At 47.6% G+C, this 24,810-nt stretch overlaps 1 protein-coding gene across 1 annotated transcript in view; it reads left to right on the top strand.

Moving 5' to 3' along the window:
- Nucleotides 1–24,810, top strand: part of LOC147676819 (uncharacterized) — a 500,104-nt gene that overhangs the window by 58,192 nt on the left and 417,102 nt on the right. The gene's annotated exons all lie outside the window — the stretch shown is intronic.

Consider the following 24,810-nt stretch of genomic DNA (forward strand, 5'->3'; position numbering starts at 1 on the left):
GGGGACCCCATCTCATGGGGCCAGGCAGGTTCAGAATGGGGAGGGGGATGTGTGGCTCCCCTCCCTGTGCTGATTTCTATCTTTCTGTACCCCTCTTGCCTCTTACTGCACCTCTGTTCCTTCTTTCTTTCTGCACTTCTTTTGTTTCTTTCTATACCCCTCTTGCTTCTTTCTGTATCTTTCGTGCCTCTTTCACACCCCTCCTCCCTCTTTCTGCACCCCTCTTGCCTCTTTCTGCACCTCTATTCCTTCTTTTGTTTCTTTCTGCACCTCTCTTGTTTCTTTCTGTATCCCTCTCGCCTCTTTATCCACCCCACGTCCCCCTTTCTGCATCTCTGTTTCTTCTTTATGCACTTCTCTTGCTTCTTTCTGCACCTCTTTTGCTTCTTTCTGCACCCCAAGTGCCTCTTTCTACACCCCTTTTCCCTCTTTCTGCTCCCTTTTTGCCTCTTTCTGCACCTCTGTTCCTTCTTTCAGCACTTCTCTTGTTTCTTGCTGCACCTCTCTTGCTTCTTTCTGCACCCCTCTTGCCTCTTCCTCCACGCCTCTTTCCCGTTTTTGCATCTCTCTTGCTTCTTTCAGCACTTCTCTTGCCTCCTTCGGCACCAATGTTGCCTCTTTCTGCACCTCTGTTGGTCCTTTAGGCATGTCTCTTGCTTCTTTCTGTACCTCTCTTGCTTCTTTCTGCACACTTGTGCCTTTTTCTGCACCCCTTTTCTTTATTCTGCACCCCTCTTGCCTCTTTCTACACCTCTATTCCTTCTTTCTTCACTTCTTTAGTTTCTGTTTGCACCTCTATTGCTTCTTTGTGCACCCCTCTTGCCTCTTCCTGCACTCCTCTTCCCTCTTTCTGCACCCCTCTTGCGTCTTTCGGTACCTCTATTGCTTCTTTATGCATTTCGCTTGCTTCTTTCTGTACCTCTCTTGCTTCTTTCTGCACCCTGTGCCTCTTTCTGCACGCCTCTTCCATCTTTCTGCACCCCTCTTGCCTCTTTATGCACCTCTGTTTCTTTCTGCACCTCTATTCTTTCTGCACCCCTCTTGCTTCTTTCTGCACCCCTCTTGCCTCTTTCTCCACCCATCTTCCCCCTTTCTGCATCTTTCCCTCCCTGTACTATGTGTAGTTATTTTTCCCCTTGCTGTACTGTTCCCACCGCTGCTGCCCCTGCGGACCCGCCCCCTGACTCAGCCCGCTCCGGCCTCCCTACCTTTGCTCCCGCCGCCCTCCCCTAAAAAAGGCGATCGCTGGCGCAACAAAGGCGTGCCTATGGCAAGCCGGTCTGTGCCCGTTCGCAACTTGACCGCGACCAGCTCTAAGAACCCTGGTTCTCCTAGACCCCTCTGCTATGACTCAACCACCCTCCACGCACTCGATCCCGGTAGACACGCCGACTGCGCAAGATCCTCGCCGACCACCACCCATGAGCAGTTCTCATGCAGACCCTGCTGCAGATCCTTCACCATCGACAGAGTTCCCGCAACCGCCGAAGGGCCACCTGATGCACGTACCACCGAAACCCTGACTAGCATCCTTCTCAAAGTGCGCTCCCTGCACCGATACCCCATTGAAATCTGGAACCTGATTGACACCCTCTCGCCCGATGTCGCCTTCTTGACAGAAACCTGGACCAATGCCACCTCCGTCCCCTACATTTCTACGGCCATCCCGACGGCTGCAAGATCCAGAGAAAGGACCGCTTGCCCCGCCCTATGTTGGTAATGTTCATATTATTCTCATTTTTGTTCATGTGTCTCAGTGCTGTTTTAATCATACTCCGCATGGTTACTTTTGATGTTCTAAGCAGCAGAACTAAAATGTTGGACTAAACACCTGTTACCTACTAAGGACCTAATTTGAAGTCTGTCAATTCTTTCCGACCCTTACATAAACCCCTATTTACACAAGAGTTGGAGTTGCGTTGGGAGGAAGATGGCGGCGGGCTGACGCCGGCTGCGAGAGCTCCGTTCCAGTGTTAAGGTTTTTACTTACTTGGAGGTCCTGTTTGATAATAGAGGTTCATGGGCCCCCCAACTCTTAGCTAAAAGAAACAGTGTAAGTAGGTCTGCATCCGCTATACTAAGCTTTGCGCGGCGCTTGGGTGGTAAGCCCTTTGAGGCGGTTTTGAAAGTTTACAAAGCTAAATGCATCACAGTAGCGACCTATGGAGCTGCTATATGGGGGTACAAGAATGTAGAGGGGATTCAGTTGGTCGAGAATACATTTTTTCGATCCCTTCTTTCTATCCCCCAATCATCATCCACTTTCGCTGTACATCAAGAGCTGGGGATAGGATATGTTTCCGACCTGTTAAACCTGGCCCCTCTAACCTGTTGGGGTAAAACCTGACTGAACCCTAAACTCAGTTTGAATTGCCTGATCCTAAAAGACTGTTTGCTCCTGGATAGAGATTCCGCAATACCCTGGTTTACCTATATAAAAAACATGTTTGCTAAACTAGGGTGGCCTGAGTTGTATTTTAAGCCAGAACTGATCACCAAAGGTGATGTTAGCTGGGTAAAACCGAACTTTTTACTATTAATGGCCCAGGATCGTGAATCCGCGGAGTTGAAAAAACCTACTGCTAGGGCTCATTTTCTTTCAATCACATCCCCCTCAATAGAACCTTACTTAAGGCTAGTATCCAAGCCGTTCCATCGCTAGCTACTGACAAGGTTTCGTTTTAACCTGATTCATTTCATCCTGGGGAATTATCAGGTCTGGATCAAACCAGAGGAGGCCGCTCTTTGTGAGTGTGATCACAGCTCTATTCAAAATACTGCACATTTTATACTGTTTTGCGACTCATATTCCGAGCCTAGAAAAAAGTTTATTCTACCACTTTTAAAAGGTAAAGGGTTTCTCCAGGTCAAACCAGCCATAATGTACCTGCAGCTACTGGACACCCCATGGGTTATATTTAACATTGCGAGTTTTTTGGTGGCAGCTGCTAGAAAAAAGAAAATGAGAAGCCCGTACAGATTTTCTGTTGATTATGTTTTTATACCCGTTCTTAAAATATTTATATTTGATAGATGTTTTTCCTTTTTTATGATATTTGTCACTTTTAATAATTTTTGGTCTCCCATTTGTATTGAAATGTAATATGTTTGATGAAATTTTATGATTTTAATTAATCGATTAAAGTGATTTTGATTGACTGAAGTGCTTGTACCCTTTTAGCAAGCTCGACATTTGCAATTAAGCGGTGAGAATTGGAAAAATGCCCCGTTCCTTCGTAGAAAACCCTTCACACTGACCTTCCGGCTTTTTTTTGTTTTTTTGTCGAGACCTAACCGATGATTGTGGATTGTGGAGCACTAGGACCTGGAGAAGCTATATGGGTGTGGTTACAAGGCCCATCGCTGAACGCAATGAGGCTGGAGGCCTAGGCGAGGCAGAAGAGACCCGCACTACGAGCCGCGCTGGAATATGGTGTAGGATCCGTGCGGTAGCAGCCAGAGCCTACCCGCGTCGCGGGTGCACGGTGGTGAGAGGGTATCATTCCTCAATAAGAGAGGGGGGGGGGGGAGTTTGCCCTGTGTCTGTTACTTATATGGTGCTAGTAGGGAGCCGTGGAGGAACAGGGATACCGTACAGCGGGACTGGTTAAAGCGGCAGACTAGCCCGATTGTGAGTTCAGGTTCTAAAGTAATGGACACTGAGTCTATACAGACGCCTCCCCACGACACTGAAAGAGTCTTGTTTGCAACGGCGGGAGGATTTGAGGGGGGGAAGTGTTGATAGAGGGGTAGAGGAGGCAGAGGAGGTTCCAGGAGTAGCCACCCCAGCCCCCCCTGCAACAAGGAACAGGTATCTCCTCCGTTTCCTCCCTGAAAAATACATTTTACATTCATCTCTAAATCGTGTTGACTGCCCTGCTTCCTTGACTCCGCGTCAGAAAAAGAGAGAGAGGAGGGAGAGAAATAAAATCGGAGAGGCGAAAAAACAAAAAAGTTCCAGCATATTAAAACCTGCTCCCTCTTTAAAATCATACTTCAAAATATTGGAGAAGGCTGTATTCAGCTTAGATGTGGTGAGCAAGCAGGCAGTTTCATTGACTGTGACACAGAAGCCCGCTGCAACCTCTGCAACCCAAGTTACCTGCTCCAGGCCCCCAGTGATGTCTCAAAATAAGTACATTCCTTTGTTATCTGAACCTGGGATAGACCTGGGAGATATTACATTAGGAACTGATTCACAGGAGAGTATACAGGAGGGCTCTACCTCTCAGGCAGCAATAGTGCCCGTGTTGGAAACTTTCTCTCAACCGCCAGCTAGCACTATCGGTGTTCCCCTAATGGACGTAGCTGATTCTTCTGCGGTAGGAGTACCGAGGGCAGAACACCAACAGCAAAAGGAAAACGAAAGTATGGAGAGTCTCGTTCGATCCCTACGGGAGGACCTTTTGGCGAAGCTATTAACCAAGTTTGAAATTTCCGAAGGAAATCAGAAAGAGATTGCAGAGAAATGCACTAGCCTTGAGAGTAAACTTGATGACATCTGTATAAGAACGGAGAAGTTAGAAGGCGAAGTTGCCTCTCTTTCTACGGTTTCACAAGCTCATTCAAAAACTATATCTGAGCTGAAAGCACAGAATAGATCTTTGCAGCTCGATATGGAACGTTTAGAGATTCATGCCAGAAGAAATAACTTGAAATTCCTAAAAATTCCAGAGGGGGCGGAAAATGGGGATGTGAAGTCCCTAGTTTGTAAACTATTGAGAGAGGGAGTTCTGAAAGATAGATTGGATATCAATCTCGAGAGTGAGATTCAGCGAGCGCACAGGGATCCCTTCCGACGTCACCCAGATAGCAGTGCTCCGAGGAAGATTTTAGTACATTTTCTCTTGTATTCTGTAAAAGAGCTGATTTTAAGTTGGGTTCTCGTTGACTCATCGCTCCAGATTGATTCCTTTAAGTATTTAATCCGCTCCGACGTGGGCAGAGTCACAGCTCAAAGGCAGTGGGAGTATGGGTCCCGGATGCAGGAATTGAGGAGTTTAGGAGCACAAGTCATGATGAAATTCCCAGCGTCATTGCGGGTAGTATGGAGAAACAAAACACATAATCTTGTATCCACTCAGGAGGTTGATAGCTTTCTTTTAAGTCTCAAAGAAGCTCAACGTTAGATATCATTAGAGTATATATTGCATATATTCTATAATAGAAAATGTAAAATTTGGATTCTGAAAGTGTACTGGGTAGGTATGACTGGAATACCTATTACCATATAAAGGGGACAAAAAAAAAAGGAAATAAATAATAGTGTGTATACATATGTATGTATATGTATGTATGTGTGTGTATAAATATGTATATACAAAAAAAATAATAAAACAAAAATATAACTATGAAACAGTGCACTATATAGCTGACATTTGTTGGGAGCAGAATCCAGATTTGGAATAGGACTCTCAAATGGCGATATGATCGCCAAGGTTCAAAAGGGGGGGTTCCTCAAGGGGGGTGGAGGGAGGTAGAGGGGGGTGGAGCTGGTTAAGAAAAAAATGTTCCTCATGTATCCATAAAGTCTGAAATAGTTATGAAGCAGGTTTTTAATAGAGAAAATACAAGGGTTAGGGTTGAATTGCTCATTAGATACCTTTCTCTCCCATTATGACCAATATTGCTAATAAAATAAAAAATAATAAGTTGGATCGTTAATGGATTGAGGGAGGGTAGGAAGCTTAATAGAATCTGCGAATTTTTGAATGAATCAGGGCCCCATATTTTACTTTTGGAAGAAACCCACCTTGAGCAGCAAGAATGTAAGGCTGCTTTTAAGAACCAAAAGTGGATACAGGATCTCCTTTGCTCTAAACAAAGCGGCAGCACCAGAGGAGTGGCTATAATTATTTGAGTCAATAGTGGGATAAGAGTCGAGAAGTATGAAACTGACCACACAGGCAGATGGCTGACTGCATCTTTAGTCATAAATAATACACGGCTGACATGTGCAACATATTATGGGCCAAATCAAGATTCTCCAGTGGCCCTGATAAGCCTAAAAACTAGTTTTTTTTTTTACTTGAATGCACCTGTCATTCTAGGTGGCGATTTTAATTTAGTATTTGATATAAGCCTGGATCGCACCTCCAGGGTCCTTTCGTCTCCATAATATAAATCAAAGAGAGAACTTAAAAATATAATGAGAGATTTCAATTTATTGGATGTCTGGAGGGTTAAGAATCATATAGAGATTATCTATTTTATAGCCATAGACACAGGCATCACTCGTGTATCGATTTCTTCCTTATTGATCAAGGCCTGCTCTCTGCGACCATGTCCACTTCTTATATTCCAGCCATACTATCGGACCATTCAATGGTAGAACTAACGGTCAAACTCTCGCAGGGTACACAAGTTAGACAGTGAACATTAGATAGATCACTCCTTCAAGAAGCGGTAAAAGATGACCTGTTGAAGCAAATGGTGGAGTATTTTAAGTATAATAGTGCTACTGCATCTGACCAAACTATATGGGAAGCATTCAAGTCTTATTTAAGGGGAGTATTTACCACTATAATGATAAAGAGAGATAAGTCCAGGAAGAAAATAGAGGAAGATTCCTTACTCAAGATAAAACAAAAAGAGCAACAGCTACAGAAGGCTTCATTAGAACAGCAGGCTAATTTGGTTGCCGTACAGAAAGAGTTAGAGAGTCTAAAAGCCAATATCAGGCAAACCTGGATAGAATCATTAAAGACAGGTGGGATGCAAGTAAACTACAGAATTTCTCCTCTGGAGAAAAATGGGGACGCTTCTTGCATGGAAGGCTAGAACTGATAAAACAAGAAATCAAATCAGTGGATTAAAGGTACAGAGTACTGGGGATATATCATATGATAATGATGAGATCTCTGAAGAAGTCAAATTATATATGCAGAATCTATATACTGGGAATAATGATAAGACAACCCGTGGTGCAGCTAATTAGCTAGAGGGACTCTGCCTTCCACAGTTAACTGAGGTGGATGGTTTGTTTTTGGGTTCTGCCATTAAAGAAGGGGAGGTCCACAACCAGTTGAAAAGAATGGCTAAAGGAAAGGCAGCCGGCCCAGACGGGCTCCCTGCGGAAGTATACCAAATAGGCTTGGATATTGTTGTTCCTGTTCCTACGTCCCTATTTAACAAAATACATCAGGCAGGTGAGCCTATTCCACAAACCTGGTTGGAGGCCACAGTCACACTGGTCTTGAAGCCCAATAATGACCCTTGATCGTTGAGTCATATAGGCCAATCTCGCTGCTGAATACTGATTATAAAATCTTTGCAGGGGTTCTGGCGGCCAGATTGGCTAAGTAATTAAATCTGTAGTTCACGAGGATCAGAGGGGGTTCATGCCAGGTAGGCAGTTGAATGAGCTGCCTTTCCAGGCCATTGCTGCAATCGATTTTGCTACAGATAGGAAATTCCCTTTGACTATCGTAGCAATGGACGCCGCCAAGGCCTTTGACCAAGTTAATTGGTTGTATCTGTGGGAAGCATTATCTAGATTCGGTATTCCAACAAATTTGATAGCATCTATAAAAGCACTCTACTTTAATCCTAAGGCTAAGGCTTAGATTCTTGTTAATGGCTTACTCACAGATTGGGTTCGAATATCACGCGGCACTAGGCAGGGGTGTCCCCTCTCCCCTTTATTGTTTAATTTATACATAGAACCCTTAGTTACCCAGTTGAGATCTGATATTTTAATCAAACCTTTTTCTATAACTGAATTAGATTTAAAATTCGCTTTATACGCGGACGATCTTTTAATGTTCACTTCCAATCCTGAGGTAGCAATTCCTCGACTTTTTGACCAAGCAGAAACATTCGGGGAGATTTCGGGATATAGAATTAATAAAGAAAAAACGGAGATCATGCAGTGGAATCAGGAGGTTTTATTCCCTGAAACGAAGCCCCGGATGAGATACCTCGGAATACATCTGGTTCAGAACCTCTTAGAGACAACTAAAGTAAATCTGGATAGAGTCTACAAGGACATCTGTGGGCTCCTGCATCATTGGTCCGCGTTGCCACTAAACATCTTCGGGAGAGTGAACCTGGTAAAGATGGTTATTTTGCCGAAAGTCACTTTCTTGTTTAATTCAATACCCCTGACATTCAATCCAAAAGACATAGCCAAACTACAGGGAAAAATTGGATCTTTCATCTGGAACTCAAAATCGCCCAGAATCTCCTTGAGAAAACAGAGGAGAAAACTGAAAAGAGGAGGACTTGCTATGCCAGACATACTTCACTATTGCCACTCTTTTCATTTTAAAAATTGCAGACTAATGGCTGATAAAGCTGATACGTCTTCTTTGGGCCGTCTATTTCAGGCATTATTACATGGTATCCCCAAGGGCATGAATTCTTCTTATTTAAATTCGGGGACCCTAGATTTTACAAGAAGGTTAGATTAAAAGTGTTAGGTGGGGCTCTGAGAAATTGGGTATTTGTAAGAAAAAAGCTAGGAATCCCGTATTACACACTTCAGGTCCCTATATGGGATTCCCCGGAGACACCAGAATGTCTCAAGGATCAATTGTCACTTCCCCTTAAAGCAGCTGGTATTATGCAGTGGCAGGATTTGCTTGATAACTTACAGCTATTAGGGAGGGATTCCATTTTTAGGCTGACAGATGGAACTCTCACCAGGTTTAAATACTACCAACTATCTGGCTGGTGGACTACCATATCATGGGACTTATCAGCCAACCCTAAGTTCTACTTGGTAAAGAGAAGGGGGAGCTGGAAAAAAGAGATCTCCTTTTGGTATGAGCACTTAAATGAGAAAGATGAAGTTACAGAATTAGAACTCAATAAGCTGTGGGGGGGAGCAGAAGGTCTGCATTGTAACAATGTATTTGTTGGGTATGTACATATGTTTATGTGAGCGGTCACGAGCGCTCACAGATGTCTGGTAGCATTGGTCCTATGGGGAAATTCCTTTAATATGCTAAATACAGTACTGAAGTCTGCTACCCTAAAACTGAACCATTTGTTCACTTTGTATAGAGTTTATATATCTCCGAAAAAATTGGTAAAGATCACGGGCCTTGAATATTGTTGCCCACGTTGCAAATTTCCCGCCGCTGATGTTTTGCACATGTTTGTAGAGTGCCCTGGACTGATACCTTTTTGGTCTAAAATTGAAGAATTTATAGTAGAAGTTTTGGGTATACATCTTGTGATTACATCGAGGATGATTCTTTTTGGCTTGGATATAGAGTATCATCTCAATGATATGAGGACCAAATTCATTTTTTACATAATGATCTTAGCTAGGCGGGAAATATGCAAGGCCTGGGAAGTCAGAAAATGCCCCTTCCTTTCTTGGTTGCCTGAAATATATTATATATACTAGTGAGTCTGATATAGCCTGTGATAAGATCTGGGCGGCCCTAGTGGCTTGGCGGAACAGATGAGAGTATTCCGATGATTTCACCTGGGTACTGTTGGCGCTTGGTCTCCAAACTAACCAAGGGCTTCCCAGTTTAAATAGTTTGGAGTGGATAAAGCAAACAGCTAAGTCTAGAGGGGTTTCCATTCTCTTCTCCTATTTGGGACCAAATTCTTGACGTTGGAACATCGTAATGTTGAGACTAAAGGAGAGGTGGTGGTTCCCCATCTAGAATAACCACTATTGGTATATGAGGAATACAAAAAAAAAAGGTTGGAGTTACGACTTGAGTGTTATTTAATGCATCCGATGATTATCGGATGTCCGATGATTATCGTATGTGTTAAATACCTCAATCTTCTTTACATTTCAGTAAGTCAAACGTGCTGAAATTTAACAGGGGAAAATTATACAGTAATCACTGTATCACATGGATTTTGATGTGTTAAAGGTCATATCTGCTATTTTTTGCACCCGATAAATAACGAAAGTATGAGAAATCGCAAATATACTCGTCGTAATCAGGCCCAAAGTGTCTCTTACTAAATGCAGTGCTTGTGAGTGATATTCTGGAGATTAAAATTAGTTTCAATTAGCACTGCATCCCTAAAACCACTAGAGGACTGATAGTTACTTAGAAACACACTGACACCATATCAACCAGAGAGTTGAGTGGGGTTGTGTGGGGTTACAATAACCTGAAACTGTCATGTTCAAGCATTTGGTGACTGAGCCTAGTTCAAGTATCCTTTGGTGTGAAAGTCAGACCATGTAGAATTAAGCCTATAGATTTGGGGCCAGATTTATCAAATGTTTACATTGTCCTTGTGTCACGCAAGGCTACCCAAGGCAATGCAAGCCCTTAATTTAGATTTACTATGCAGTGTAGATTCCCTATGCATGTGTGTGACATAGTAAATCTGGAGTAACATAAGGCAGTGCAAATTGCTACCTTGCATATTAGTCTGTTTTGAGGAGGCTTTCCATGGGTGGAGGGTGGTTGTTCCCACGCATTCACCCATGCTTTTTGGTGCATTCCCAGATTTACTAATGCTAATAAATCAGGAAATGCGTCAAAATGCTACACTTTCCCCGGCATTTAATTTATACTCCCTGCATTTCGATAGTAAAACAGGAAAACATTAGACTCAGTCCTGCCCCACTCCTGTCCCACTCCTTGGCTGCCTCTATGTTAAGGAATTGCTCCCAGAGAAGAGGGGGCGGAGCTTGCTCACAACCAAGATGACCGCATGAGCCGAGAGCTCTGTGAATACCATCCTAAAATCCTTCAATTATCCTGCAATTGGCATACATAGCTTATAGATATTAGTTCCCCCTGAGCTCCAGATCAACGCAGGAGCAGTATGCGACTTTCCTGGCAGCTGAGTGGCAAACAGCGCCGAAGATAAGGTGACAGCAGCGGCGTGCTGAGCTGGGCCTCCATCTCCGAGCTTGCCTGAGCGCGAAATGTGGAGCGCACCCGGACCTCTCCTATGCGCCACCGACAGAAGACGCGAGTGAAGATCAGTCACGATCGGGAGCGGCGGAGGTACCGGAGAGGTGGACCCGTGAGGTGTGCACTCAGCGCTTGGTGGCTCTGTGCAGGACCCGAGGCTGCCTCTGGGACACCCCCCGGTCCCTGTACGTGTGAGGAGGGCACATCCAAACTGCAGATGAGCAAGACAGAAAGCACAGATTGAATTGTGATTTGAAACCACATGAGTATGACGGGGTCATATAGCACGGACAACATTCCCCAGCCAGTAGCAACACTTAGGGCACTTACGTGGAATGTCAGGGGTCTGAATGATTAATAGGAAATTACGCAAGGTCTTACACTATCTGCACAATCATGCCATTGACATAGCCTTACTAAAGGAGATGCATCTCCCAACGAATAACCCCTTCTACAGAGTCTAGGTCTGAGAGGCAACATACACAATTCCGGTTTCACCACACACACCAGGGGGGTGATCACTTGGACTAATCCAAATTCAGCGTATATTGTGACTCCACTGGACACGGATAGAGACGGTAGGTTCGCCATAAGAAGATGCCAGGGGAGGGGACTTGACTTGATACTTGTGAACATATATGGTCCAAATTACGATTGCCCAGATTACTTTGAGGCACTAGGGTGCTCTGCGGCTAAATACAAGAATGGCCAGCTCCTCTGGGGCAGGGATTTCAATTGGGTCAGCGACCCGGAATCTGACCGATCGGGGGGACGGTAGAGATGCCTCACGGCTGCAGCTAAGACGCTGGGGGGAGTAATGCTTTGCTTAGACCTGAGAGATGTGTGGCTTTCCGCGCAGAGGGGGGTTCACGCATTATTCTGCTTATCACAACTCCACACCAGAATAGACTATTGGATGGCGTCCACCACACTATATGAGATGATTCGAGAATGCATGGTTTTACTGTGAACATTGTCAGAATACTCCCCACTGTTGATAGCTATACCTACGCCTAAGAAAGGTATCCCACCGTTTACATGGCGATTCCCCCCGTACTCATCGTTAGATTCGGCATTCAAAGTTGAACTTGCGGAAGCCAATGAAACGTTCTTTGTGACTAATATAGGGTCAGTGGACAACTTTCAGGTGCTATGGGAAGCTTTCAAGGCTTATATACGGGGCATAGCCATGGCTAAACACTCGGGAGTTCTACGAGACATACGCAGACGCCTGGCTACCTCAGAGAAGAAGTTGGGAGACTTGGAGCGCCGTCTGCAGTTAACGGCGGTTGACGCTTTGGCTGTTGAAATTAAGTCTGTCTTGGAGGAGTAGTCAAGTCATGTCAAGTCAATTAAGCTTTATTCGATTTTAGACTACAAAATCATCAAAGCGCATATTAAAACAGTTATTAAAAAAGAAGATCGTAGTGATAAAGGGGGCGTGGCCAAGATGGCGAGGTGAGAGGACGCACTCTCTGCGAGCTCCTCTGACCACGGAGCCCTAGACCGTAAGAAATTGCCGATCTCCCCCTGATCGGCACCGGAGCAGAGGCGGAAACTGTGTGAAAGGTGGGCACCCCTACATTAGCCCTCTATTCAGCACAAGAATCGACTTTTGAGGTCTTTCGGAGCGACGGAGGCGTGGGTCGACCATCTTTGAGGCCTTGCGTGGAAGTCGCCCGGAGCACTAACCCCGGGCGGGGTAGAAGAGAGGACCCTGTGCTGCCCAACTACAAGAGGCGGGCGCCGGCGGAGCCCCGAGCTGGATCAGAGAGCTGGACCACACCCGGAGAGGTGCGGAGTGCGGTGGCGGAGAGGGAGTGAGACGGAGCTCTGGCGCCCGGCTCTGATTACGCGAGGCCGAAGACGCGGCCTACTGCGGAGACCTTCCTGCCTGCGACGGAGGGCCGGATTACCAGGCGGCGGCTGGTGCTGTTGAGGGACGGGCGCCGGTGAGTTTTGGAGCCCGGGCCTGAAACCGAGGGTGACATGAAGGAGTCCGTCGGCGGTGCCGACGCACGGGCGGCCGGGAGCCGCCACGCAAGTCCGGGGTCACGGCCTGCGGGTCGGGCGCGCTTAGCCCCCGCCACAGACAGACTGCCGAGGAACACAGGTACCCAAGAGGCCCAGACAAACGCCTGGGGCACCTGCGGCCGAGGGATTTCTGGCACCAAATAGGCCCGGACATAGCAGGGGGTACGGGCGGTCGCATCTGATTGCAGAGGAGGACCAGCAGCGCTTAGGCCACGGCCAGAGATTCTTGGCATGACCCGGACAGCAGTGGTGTGGCCACCGGCGAGGCGGGGGCACAGGTAGGGGGTAGTGAAGGAGCGCCCCCCCTTCTTCTAAGTGCTGACCCCGGTGCCGGGAGTGTGGAGCAGATACTCAGCGACCAGGGGAGGGGGCCCGAACGCAACGCCAGCACGGGCCTGTCCCCACGCCTCTCCGATGGGCCGAGGCCCGAGAACACGCCCCCGCCCCAGACGGGGACTTGAGGTCGGCGATAGCGGAGCCTCAGGAGAGCAGCGAGGCACAGGGGCGTCCCAACGGAAGAGCTGGACCCTGGACCGGACCTCAGGCTGCGGGAGGGGCCCAGTGGAAGAGCGGGACACTGTCGCACAGTTAGGAGACGCTTCTTGGTGTGAGATTGGCCGCGGCCTCAGCGTGGATCACAGCACAGACGGGCCCTGGGAGACAGGGTCCGGAGCTGCCCCGTCCGCAGGCCTGGACCAATCCTGGAAAGAATACACAACGCCCTGTCTGCCCCGGATGCCGTACCGGCGGGCCGTTGAAACACTTTGCCAGGTACGAACGATCTGCACAGGACAGAACCACCTGCCCAGACCCGACATCCTCGTTCCAGACCGCTGGACAACGGCATAGGAAGAGACGGAGACCCGAATTGGGGTGAGCAAATCACTAAGACTACCGAGAGGTTTGCTGCAACGCTGAGTGCCTTGCCTGGCTGGGGTGGGGTCGGCCCGGAGTTGTTGTGTACCTCATCAATGCACTACTCGGTGTGCTGCCCCGTTGGCGATATGGCTGGTAACAGAGGGAACAAGAAAGGGGACCGGACTTTGCAGGAAATGCTTACTAGAGGCCCGGCGCAGCAAGATAGGGGACAGCACTCATCGAGCCCTGCGAGCAGCTCCCAGGGGGCCGCAGGAGGGGGGCCCCCGGTGACCAGATCCTTCCTGGAAACTCTCTTCAGCTCGCTCAGGGAGGATTTCCATGCACTGAAACAGGAGGTGGCAGGAGAGGTACGGGAAGTGCGCAGAGAGGTGGATGGCTTGGGCGAGAGGGTGACCACGGTGGAGGAAGCGGGTCATACCCGAGACGAGGAGATTGCGCAGTTGCAACAGGAGGTGCTGCGCTTGAGGGAGCAACACCTTGACCTCCAGGCGCACAATGAAGATCTTGAAAACAGATCTTGCCGCAATAATATCAGGGTCCGGGGCGTTCCATCCAGAGAGGAGGGGGAGGACACGGCTGGGTACCTGCAGGACCTTTTCCGAGAGATTCTGGGGGAGCGGGCTGATTTCTCTATTAGGATAGACAGAGCACACAGGGTGGGCCCATCGCGTCGGGCCTCGGCACCTCCCCAGATATCCTGGCCTTCCTGCCGGACTACCCCTTGAAGGAGCGGATCCTCCGTGAAGCACGACAGCAGCAGTCCCTGAGATTCCGGGGGCATCAGGTAGCCCTCTTTCAAGACCTATCGGTGATCACGCTTCAAAAGCTCAAGACTTTCAAAATTGCAACAGATTTCTTGAGGGACCACAACACGCAATACTCCTGGGGCCATCCTTTCCGCCTCATCTTTAGGTGGAATGGAACTCTGCACCAGCTGCGCTCTCTTCAGGACACCTATACCGTGCTTGGGATCACTGCAACTGATGACGCTGAGCCCACCCCTCGCCGACGCTGCGTCACCCGGGACGGTTGGCAATCGGTCTCGGCGAGGCGATCCTCTGTGTCCTCGGCACGACCGGACTCGCCCACCATCAGTGCATGGCTGATGCTGTTCAGGAGGTGGACAGGTCCACTGCGGCTGGTGATATAGCTTTGACAGCTTGAATGGCCTCCGGGGGGAGATCGACACAGCTTTACTGCCTGGGGGAGGGGGGGCGGTGGGAGAGTGGGTAGTGGCTGGACGTCCACTTGAGTAACTCTCCACAGACTTGTCCGTTGAGGACCGGACTGGGACAATGGGACCTTGGGTCCAACTGGGGGGGGGGGGGGAAGTCGGGAGTTATCAGGGTCAGTTGGGTTGTGGTTTGTGGGAGTGGGGAGGGTGGGAGAACTTTGGGGAGTTTCTGGCGGAGGTTGGGGTGCTGGTGGAAGGAGGGAGAGGGGACTGTTTTGGGGGTGTTCGTGGGGACTTGCAGGGGCGGGGGGAGGGACTGTACAGTACTTTTGAAGCACTCATTTTGCCCACGCACCACTCCTACACACTGATGGCACCGGGGCCGCCCCCCTTGGGGCAGGACCCACTGACAGAGCTAACCCTCTACCCACACCAATGACAGCCCTTACGGTTGCAACACTTAATGTGAAAGGGCTGAATAACCCGGTGAAAAGGAGAGCCATGTTGTCCTTACTTGAAAACACGCATGCAGATATTTGCCTTTTGCAGGAGACCCACCTCCTGGCTCGAGATTGTCATAGAATGCGATCCCGAAAGTTCCCGACGCAGCTCTTCTCATCCAACTCCACCAAGACGGCAGGAGTTGCCATCCTAGTGGCCAGGACATTTAAAGGGGAAGTCTTACACAAGCTGGCAGAACAGAAAGGGAGACTCCTAGCATATAGAGTAAAGGTGGGAGGACAGGTCTTTACTATTGGTTCGATATACAGCCCAAATGAACATCAAGACAGATTCTTACGATCAGCCCTGACGGACATTACGGCCACCCCGGACAGGCACATAATCATTGGAGGGGACCTGAATATGGTTTTCGACTCATCCATGGACAGGTCGGCACAGAGACACCCACAAGCGGGGGAGATCTCGCAAAGAGGCAAGACCCAAATGGAAGACCTAGATCTTCAGGATCTCTGGCGCTGCCATAATCCTACCACACGCGCTTACTCCTATTACTCACACGCTCATAAAACTTATGCGAGGCTGGACCACCTTCTGGTCTCGGGCCCTGTCCGGGATCTGGCCGTAGCTTCAGAGATAGGAGTCCTCTCGTTATCGGACCACGCTCCCGTCATGGGCACGTTCCGTCTTCCACCGGTGTCCCCCTCGTGAGGGGTGTGGTGCCTTAGGGACACCCTGCTACATAGGAAAACGGTAGTGCAGCATATACAGACCTCGATTCGAGAATATCAGACTCACAATGACAATGCCGATACCACCCAGGCGACACAGTGGGCGGCGCTGAAAGACGTGCTCCGAGGATAATTCATTGCAATCTCTTCGGTGGAGAATAAGGAGCGTCAGCGGAAATGGGACGAACTTACCAGTAAAGTGCGTGAGCTCGAGCTGGTACATCAGAGGACGGGAGCCCCCAGGGTGTTGAAACAGCTGAAAGCTGCACGGAAACTCCTGGCAGCGTTAGACATGGACAGGGCGGAATACGCTGAATTACGCTTGAAGCATGCGTATTACTCGGGCGGCGATAAATGCGGCCGGCTCCTTGCCAACAAACTCCGTGTAGCGCACCAACGACACCTAGTGAAAGAACTAACGGTCTCCGCTGGGGTGACTGCCACGGAGGATGACTAGATTGCGGAGGGTTTCCGACGGTTCTATGCCGACCTCTATACGGGGGAGCCCCCATCGGGGCAAGCGGAGGCAGACTATCTCGACTCGGTTGACCTCCCCTCCCTTACCACAACATAAGCGGAACATCTGGAAAGGGATATTCGTGTCGAGGAGGTTATTTCGGCCATCTCCAAGCTTAAGCACGGAAAGGCCCCGGGCCCGGACGGTTACTCCCCCCTTTTTTACAAAACGTTTTGTACCGCGCCAGCGCATATCCGTACGCGCCTTTACAATTGCTTCTCAGCTCCTGGGGCTATCCCTCCGGAGTTACTCCAAGCAACGGTTTCGGTCATCCCTAAGCCGGGGAAGGACCGGGCACAATGCAGCTCATACAGGCCGATTTCCCTTTTGAACACCGACCTCAAACTGTATACAGGGATTCTGGCGGCACATCTGGCACCTCATCTGCCGGGGTTGGTGGACCCGGATCAGGCGGGGTTCGTCCCAGGAAGGCAAACGGTGGACAACACCAAGAGAGTGGTTTATATCTTGGAGAAGGCCTCCCGGATCCCCGGGGAGAGAATGCTACTGGCGGTCGATGCAGAGAAGGCCTTCGATCGGGTACATTGGCCATATCTGGAAAAGTTTTATCAAAGGTAGGTATAGGTGAGAAATTCCGCACCTTAGTATTCAACTGCTATCGATTTCCATCTGCAGTGGTACGGGTGAATGGCTGTAACTCTCAGAGCTTTGCAATAGAGCGGGGCACCAGACAAGGGTGCCCACTGTCCCCGTTGCTCTTCGCCCTTTATATGGAGCCCTTTGCCCAAAGGATACGCCAAAACCCGAATGTGACCGGCATACGGATGGGAGGTTACACACATACCGTCAGCCTTTATGCAGATGATATTATTCTAATGCTGTCTGACCCGAGGAGGGCACTCCCGGCATGTGTTAATGATATGGATGACTTCGCTGCTGTCGCAGGCTTCAAAATGAATTTAGGGAAATCGGCAGCTCTTGATGTTTCACTGACTACAGCCACAAGAACCGAGCTGCAAGGCCTCTTCCCTATGCACTGGACTAAGGACGTGGTGCCATATCTGGGCATCCTACTGGCGCCCACCCTTCCCGCTATGGTGACCGCCAATTACGCAGCTCTGGGTACGAAAATTAAGGAGGAACTAGGTCGGTGGAGCAAAGGCACCTTGTCCTGGATCGGCCGCATTGCCGCAGTGAAAATGACTCTCCTGCCGCAGGTGCTTTACCTGTTTCGGGCTTTGCCGCTTCAGCCCCCAAAGGGATGGATACAGCAAACTCAGGCAGACGTCGCCCGCTTCGTTTGGCAAGGCCGCAGACCTAGACTCAAGAGAGCCTTATCCACACTGGCCCCGGAAGCCGGGGGCTTGGGCATACCGGATTTACGCAAGTACTTCCAGGCGGCACAACTGCGGTACTTAGTGGAGTGGAGTAGGTGGGAGCCAGACAAACACTGGCTCTTTCAGGATCAGGCGGTGGCTGGCCGGACCCTGCAGGAGGTGCCCTTCCGACGTAGGGCTCACCGCCCCCCCAACCTGTATGCATCTTTTGTCACACGAGTCCCGATGAGAGTTAGGGACGCCACCAACGCGGCATGTGATCTTACTAATTTACCTTCGACGTTCACGCCGTTGGTCGGGAACCCAGCTTTTCAGCCTGGGATGGAACATGGAGCCTATGCGCGCTGGCGAACTGCAGGATGCAGAGCGCTGTTCCATATGTATTACCCGGACGGTGTCATCCCGTTCCTAGACTTCAAGCGAGAATACCACATGCCGGAGACGGAAAGGATGCGGTATATGCAGGTGCTCCACTGGGCACTCCAGCCACAAGTGCGCGAACTAGCGGACAGAAAGCTCCGACCTTACGAGAGGTGGCTTGTGACGCGCACTTCAGACACGAAACTTATCTCAGATTTATATAAATTTTTGCAGGCGACCTCCTCTCCTATTTATAATCCGGGGAGGGAACGTTGGGAAAGGGAGTTGGGGAGGACCCTGAGTCATACAGAGTGGGACCACATCTCTTACCGAGCACGACACTCCGCGTACCACACGGGACTCACAGAGACGTTCACTAAAGTATCCACGTATTGGTATTATACACCGGCGAGCTTGTGGGCAGAAAGGCACACTTACACATGTTTTATGGGACTGCCCCCTATTGGGCTCCTATTGGAAGGAGGTCTTGGATGAGATTGACCGCTGCTTCGAAATTGAGCTGCCCCGTTTCCCCGCGTATGTCCTTTTAGGCTTGCCCAACGGGTTGACGTACCCTTTGAAATCTCGTAGGGGTAGACAGATAGCGATAGCGTTGGGTTCAGCTGTTCAGAACATACTCATCTATTGGCGTACCACCACACTCCCCTCCATTGCGGGTTGGTTGCATAGACTGTGGCGTGTCCTGGGGATGGAAAAACTGTCGCTCACGGTGTCGGGTGATGTGGAGCAATTCTGGGAACTGTGGCAGCCTTTCCACTCGCTACTTGTGACGGAATTCAGAGAACTCACATGCCCCCGATACCTTTGATTACTGAGATTAACACCACCAATAGCCCAGACTAACTGATGAGCTTGGAGTTGCAGTGGGCGAGGGGGGGAGGGTGGCCTGAGGGAGATACTATAGGAGAACGAATTTAGTACTGTACAGAGGGAGTGCGGACAGGGGGTTGAGGGGGAAGGGGGGGGGGTGGAGGGGAGTTTGGGAAGGGGTTGTTTGTTTTTGATGTTGTCGCTGCCGCATGTGCGCCGAGCACAAAGCCCGGATGGACATTATGATTGCAGAACTTTTACGAGATGAAGGCGCACCTGTATGGTCATGAATATTTTTTGCACTACCTCATGGCGACAGCTGTTTTGTTTTCTTTTGTAAGTGTAACAATAAAATGCTTTAAACCTAAAAAAGAAGATCTATTCATTGTTAAAAATACAGTAATATAAAAAGACTATTATACAGTTCATACGACTCCATGAATTATTAAAAAGATCGCTCTAAACAATTCATTCCGTTTGGCTAATATCAAGGTAAGAACGGAGGAGTATTTATTTGTACGTGTTCAGTTCAAAGTATTACAATTTAAATATACACTTTATACATTCATTCGAGTGACATTCCAGTAGAAAGAAAAACCTGCATGTACATTATATAGTATTCGGGTAGCTGATGAATAGTTTTAAAAAGGAAGATACTGCCTTAATTACATGTTCAGTCTCTAGTGTTTTTAATTTAAGAAATGCCTCTCTACAACTCCTTAGCCCCCAGTTCTTTAATATAGGTGTTAGAAACCTTTTCCTCAGAATCAGATAAAATTTACAAAACAAAGTACAGTGAATGTTTGATTGGTGGGAAATATCATCTCATGGGCAAATTGCCTAATCCTTTGACCAATCATTACATGTGGGAAAAGTTATCAGTCTAAAAAATGTATTGGTGCGAAAATGGGTGGCTAGTGGTGAGTAACTGATTTCCCACAACTGTACGTTTGCCCTTTTCCGAGTGCCACCTTATTTTGTCTAGAGGTTCCAAGACCAACTTTTTCAGTGTGCTTCTAGGCACTACTTCCATACTTCCTGGGGTATCAAAGAATTCTGGGTGCCCATTCTCATACATCATATCTTTTACATAGTTGATCCACTTTATGTTAGCCACTCCATCTAAATTAAAAGGCAGTCTGAGATGATATCTCTATTTAAACTTGTTTCAGGCGTTACCCTGATTTTGTGCCATAGGAGTAAAGGGGAAGTGTTGATGGTATCAGATGCGTATGATAAACACACTTCATTATAGCAGATGTAAGTGGCCGTGGTTTTAGGAACCGCTAATAATTAGCGTATGAAGTGGTTTTCGCAACGTTGGATCTGCTCTGCCTGTTCAATCCCCAATATGCCTGCCTCATAGGTACCGGTTGAGACGCATTTAGATTTATAAATTTGTAGGAGTTGATTCCTAGGTAGGAGATTCTATTGGTGCTCTTGATCTTATTCTTGTCTAGAAAGGTTGCTCGGGTGGTCTTTATCCTGTTTCCACAGGTCATAGAATAGATTTTAGAAACATTGACTTTTAACCCTCTGTGGTTCATATATTCTGCGAATTTAGTTACCGTCCTTTGTAGACCAATCATAGTTTGTGACATGATTGCGGCGTCATCCGCGTACACACAGTTCTCTCTCACAGTTGGGTAGTCACAGTTGGGTAGTCATGCTGGAAATTGCTAATGTATTGTCCTATGCTGTTAATATACAAGGTGAAGAGGAGGGGTGCTAATATGCACCCCTGTCTCACACCTCTTCTTATTTTAAACTTAGCTGAACACTCACCCTTCTTGCCAAACTGTACCCTAGCACCCACCCCCTATACAGTTCCTTGATGAATGAAAGGATCTGTTGATCCACGCCAATGTCACTGAGTGTCTTCCATAATTTTGCATGGTCCACACAATCAAACGCGGAACTTAAATCAAAAAAAGTTACCAAAAGATTTCCTTTCCTAGCCTGCGTGTATTTGGCTATTAACAATGCAAGGTTGAGGCCCTGTTCTATTGTTCCTCTCCCTGCCCAGAACCCATACTGAAAATTAGAAATAACATTCTTCTCCTCCGCCCACTCTTGTAACCTATTTAAAATTATCCTACCTGCCACCTTCATTAAAGCATCTAATAAAGATATAGGGCGGTAACAGGTAGGATCATTCCTATCCCCTTTTTTAAAAATCGGGATCACAATGGCATCTGGCCAAGTTGAAATGAATCCGAGATTGTTACAACAGTTTAGCAAATTCGTTAGCCTGGGTGCCCATAGGTCTATTTCGGATTTATAGACGTTGATCGGGACGCCGTCCGGCCCTAATGCTTTTCCTGGGCCGCTTTCCCCAATGACCTCCTTACAGTCAAATACGATCCCCAAAGGGAACATGCTGGGTGGGTCGCTATGATCAGATGTTCCAAATAAATTATTGCTTACTTCTTCACAGTCATCTATGTTAACTTTATAGTAGAGGCCCTTAAAATGTGTGACCCAGATTTCGCCTGGGATAGCTAGGTCAATTACATCTGTGTCCTTATCTTGTAGGAAAGGTGCATTAACCGCTTTCCAAAAAGCTATAAAATCGTTTCTTTGGCATGAGTCATGTAACGTCTGCCAGGCTTCCCTTTTTAATTGTTTCTTCCTGCTAACTATAGCAGCACAATAGGATTTTATAGCAAGCCGTACTAGTTCTGTTGATCTAGGGGCTTCTTGTAAGGCATGTTTCAACTTAGTATGTGCCTTAGTGCAATCCTTATCGAACCATGTATGGGCTTTATTGGTACTGTGGACATATTGCCTTGTTAATAATATTCTTATTTCCTTGGTAATGTTATTAAAGGAATCAAGAACTGTGTGACTTTCCTCTGATTGCGAAAGACAAATTTCCATATGGTCATGGGTGTTCATAACTAGCTTTTGGAGAAAGGCCTCGGGTTCGATTTTCTCCCATTTAATGGAAAATCCATTTGACCTTGTGAGGCTAATGGGGGGATTATAAGAAACCTTTCCATTCGAGTTATTTTGTACTCCTTTAATTTTTGTTCAAAAAGAAATGGGATAGTGGTCACTCAACAGGGTATCAAGTATTCTCCCTGATGACACAAGTGTTGAATACCTCGATGATAAAAGTGCAAAATCGATAGTCGAGTTGCACCCTCTCCCATTGAAAGAGGGCTGAAAAGGTATCGATGGTAAACATAGTTTGTTTACATGTGATAAATCAAAATGAAAAATCAGATTGTTCAGCAGGTCCCCTAGTTTTGAGTGGGTGAAATGGGTGGGGGTATCTTCCTTGTTTTCCCCTAGGCCACAAGTGCCGGAGACACTACGTGGGCACAGAGTGCAGTTATAATCGCCCACCCATAGTAGGGCCATGTCTCCGATCACCTGTTCCTCCAGGCTGAGCAGATTACTCATGAGGTTGTTTATGACGTTATCCAATAAGGATATTGGGATGGTATTATAAAAATGTAATATAGCAAAAAATGTTACCCCTCGCCAGGTGACTAATAGGATCTGGTAGTACTCCATTGTAATAAATTTAACAACTGTAATCCCTCCTGAAATTGAGACATAGGTGCACAACCCCCCTTTGTTTCGGCCTTGTGTACTGATGACAGCTGGTGTATTAAAAGTTTGATATCCATTATTGTGAGTTTCTTGGACGGACCACGTTTCCTGGAGACATAGTATGCTATGATTATTTGCTATATCCAACCATTGTGGAAGGGTAACTTTGTCCGAGAGCCCCGCGATCTTCCAACATAAGATTTTTGCCTCAAAAGATGACCTGTCGAGGTTCCCTTCTATAATGCCATTATTCCCTCCCTTCGTGAATGTTAGTCCTACCCTTATGGGAGGGTGTGCTAAAGGATGATATACTTTAGGATTTTCTAAGGTTGTCTTCTTTCGGGAGTTAACATCTGCGTCTAATTTATCTAAGTCCTCCTGCTCGATCTAAAGACTTTCCGCCCCTCCCAACTCCTGATTCCCGTTTGGCTGTGTCAATAGTGAGGTGAACCCCTCGAGGGTTGCTCCCCCCTCCTGTTCTTCCCTTGTCAATCTTGATCATCCATGCAGGATAACGCTTCATAATGATTGTGCACAGGTATGCTCCATCTTGGTGTGTAACTAAACTGGTGCATTCTGCCTTGCTTGTTTGTGGGGGGCCTGCGTGTAAGTGGGCTTGGGGGATAGATTGCCCCCAAAGGATTAATATTTATAGAGTTATGATGTGTACGATTATGTCTGGTTCTTAGTAAAATTTCATGCACAAGTCTAGGGTCACTAAAGGTCAGGACTATGCAGTCTCCGGGCGAGGTCTTGTTTTCCCTGCCCACCCATGCTACCCTTCTTGCCATTTTAAAACAATTAAACAATTCATTATTTAGCCCAGTTTGATTTCCCAGCCAGTAAAGTGACTTTTTCCTGAGTTCCCTCCAGGTTTCATACTTTGCTGGCAATAGTGTGGGAGCGTTAGCCAGCACCACCATGTACGGCGAGGCAGCGGGAGGTAAGTCAAGATAGTCCTTCTTAAAAGAATTATTTGGATTAGTTGGGCCATTTGGAATAGTAACAGGACTTCGAGTCTCGTTGGAATCACTGACCCTAATTAGAGGAACTGAAGGTGTGTTTCTGATTGTGGTGGGTCTAAGGCTTAGTTGCATAATGTCGGCTAGTGAAGGCATTGCCTTTGCTGTGGGTAAATCAGCTGCGGTCTGTGAATTAATTATAGCATTGTTTTGGATGCCAGGCCGCATCAGCCTATCGCTACTACTACCTCCTCGGGTCGTCAGATGTTTCTCATTGAATGCCACCTCCAGATTAGTCATTCTATTAGAAAGGGACTGTAACATCTCAACCAAAGTACAACGAAGAGTATCTATGCCCTTTGTGAGGTTTCCAATGGCAATTATGTTACGTTCGGTTTGTGTGGGCAGGTTCACTTTACATGAATTTTTATTGGTCTTACGGGTAGATATTTTGGTGGAAAGTTGTTTCCCTTTAGGCTTTTTCCTGATGGGATGCTCCTTACGGGGACTTATGTGAATAATACTTGAATTTATAGTAGAATTATTGCCCCCCACCGTGCTAACAGGGTTCTTACAATGTTTATTCGGCGGTTGAGCCTCTTCTTCTAGGAAGCTCACTTCAATAGCCTCTGTCAACTGTTGTATACATCCGTTATATGCATTAACCTGCGGATGATTCTCTTTTGTGGGGCTGTCCAAGGATTGTGTAGATGCAGAGGATTCAGAATCCAGGCTGCCTAACCCTTTCCCCAGAGCCTCTTCAACAGTGTTAATCTGTTTTTCTATGACACCCATAGCCCCCACCAGATACGAAAGCAATGACGATTGGCCCCCTGTTTTTGTCTCTAGTAGTCCCTTTGCGTCGGCTTGGGTCTTCTTTCTTTTGCTTATGATGTATCCCTCATGTTATCCTCCCAATGTCACCAATAAACAACTTGCTTAAATGAGTGAAAAGCAGAAATACTAAGGATATACAGGGAATGTACCAGTTCTGGAGCTGATGTTAGAGAGTGGGCCTAGCCCAGCCTCCTTCGGGCTCCGACGGGCGCGGACGGGCCCGCCCTTGGACCGGGTATAGCTCCGAGCGTTATTTCAGCTGGTTTGGCCTCACCCCAAGTCCCGTGAGAGCACGCTGCCTCCTGGGGACTGCAGTCCTG

The sequence above is a fragment of the Lissotriton vulgaris genome, chromosome 12 (assembly GCF_964263255.1).
Source record: "Lissotriton vulgaris chromosome 12, aLisVul1.2, whole genome shotgun sequence".
Taxonomy (NCBI): Eukaryota; Metazoa; Chordata; class Amphibia; order Caudata; family Salamandridae; genus Lissotriton; species Lissotriton vulgaris.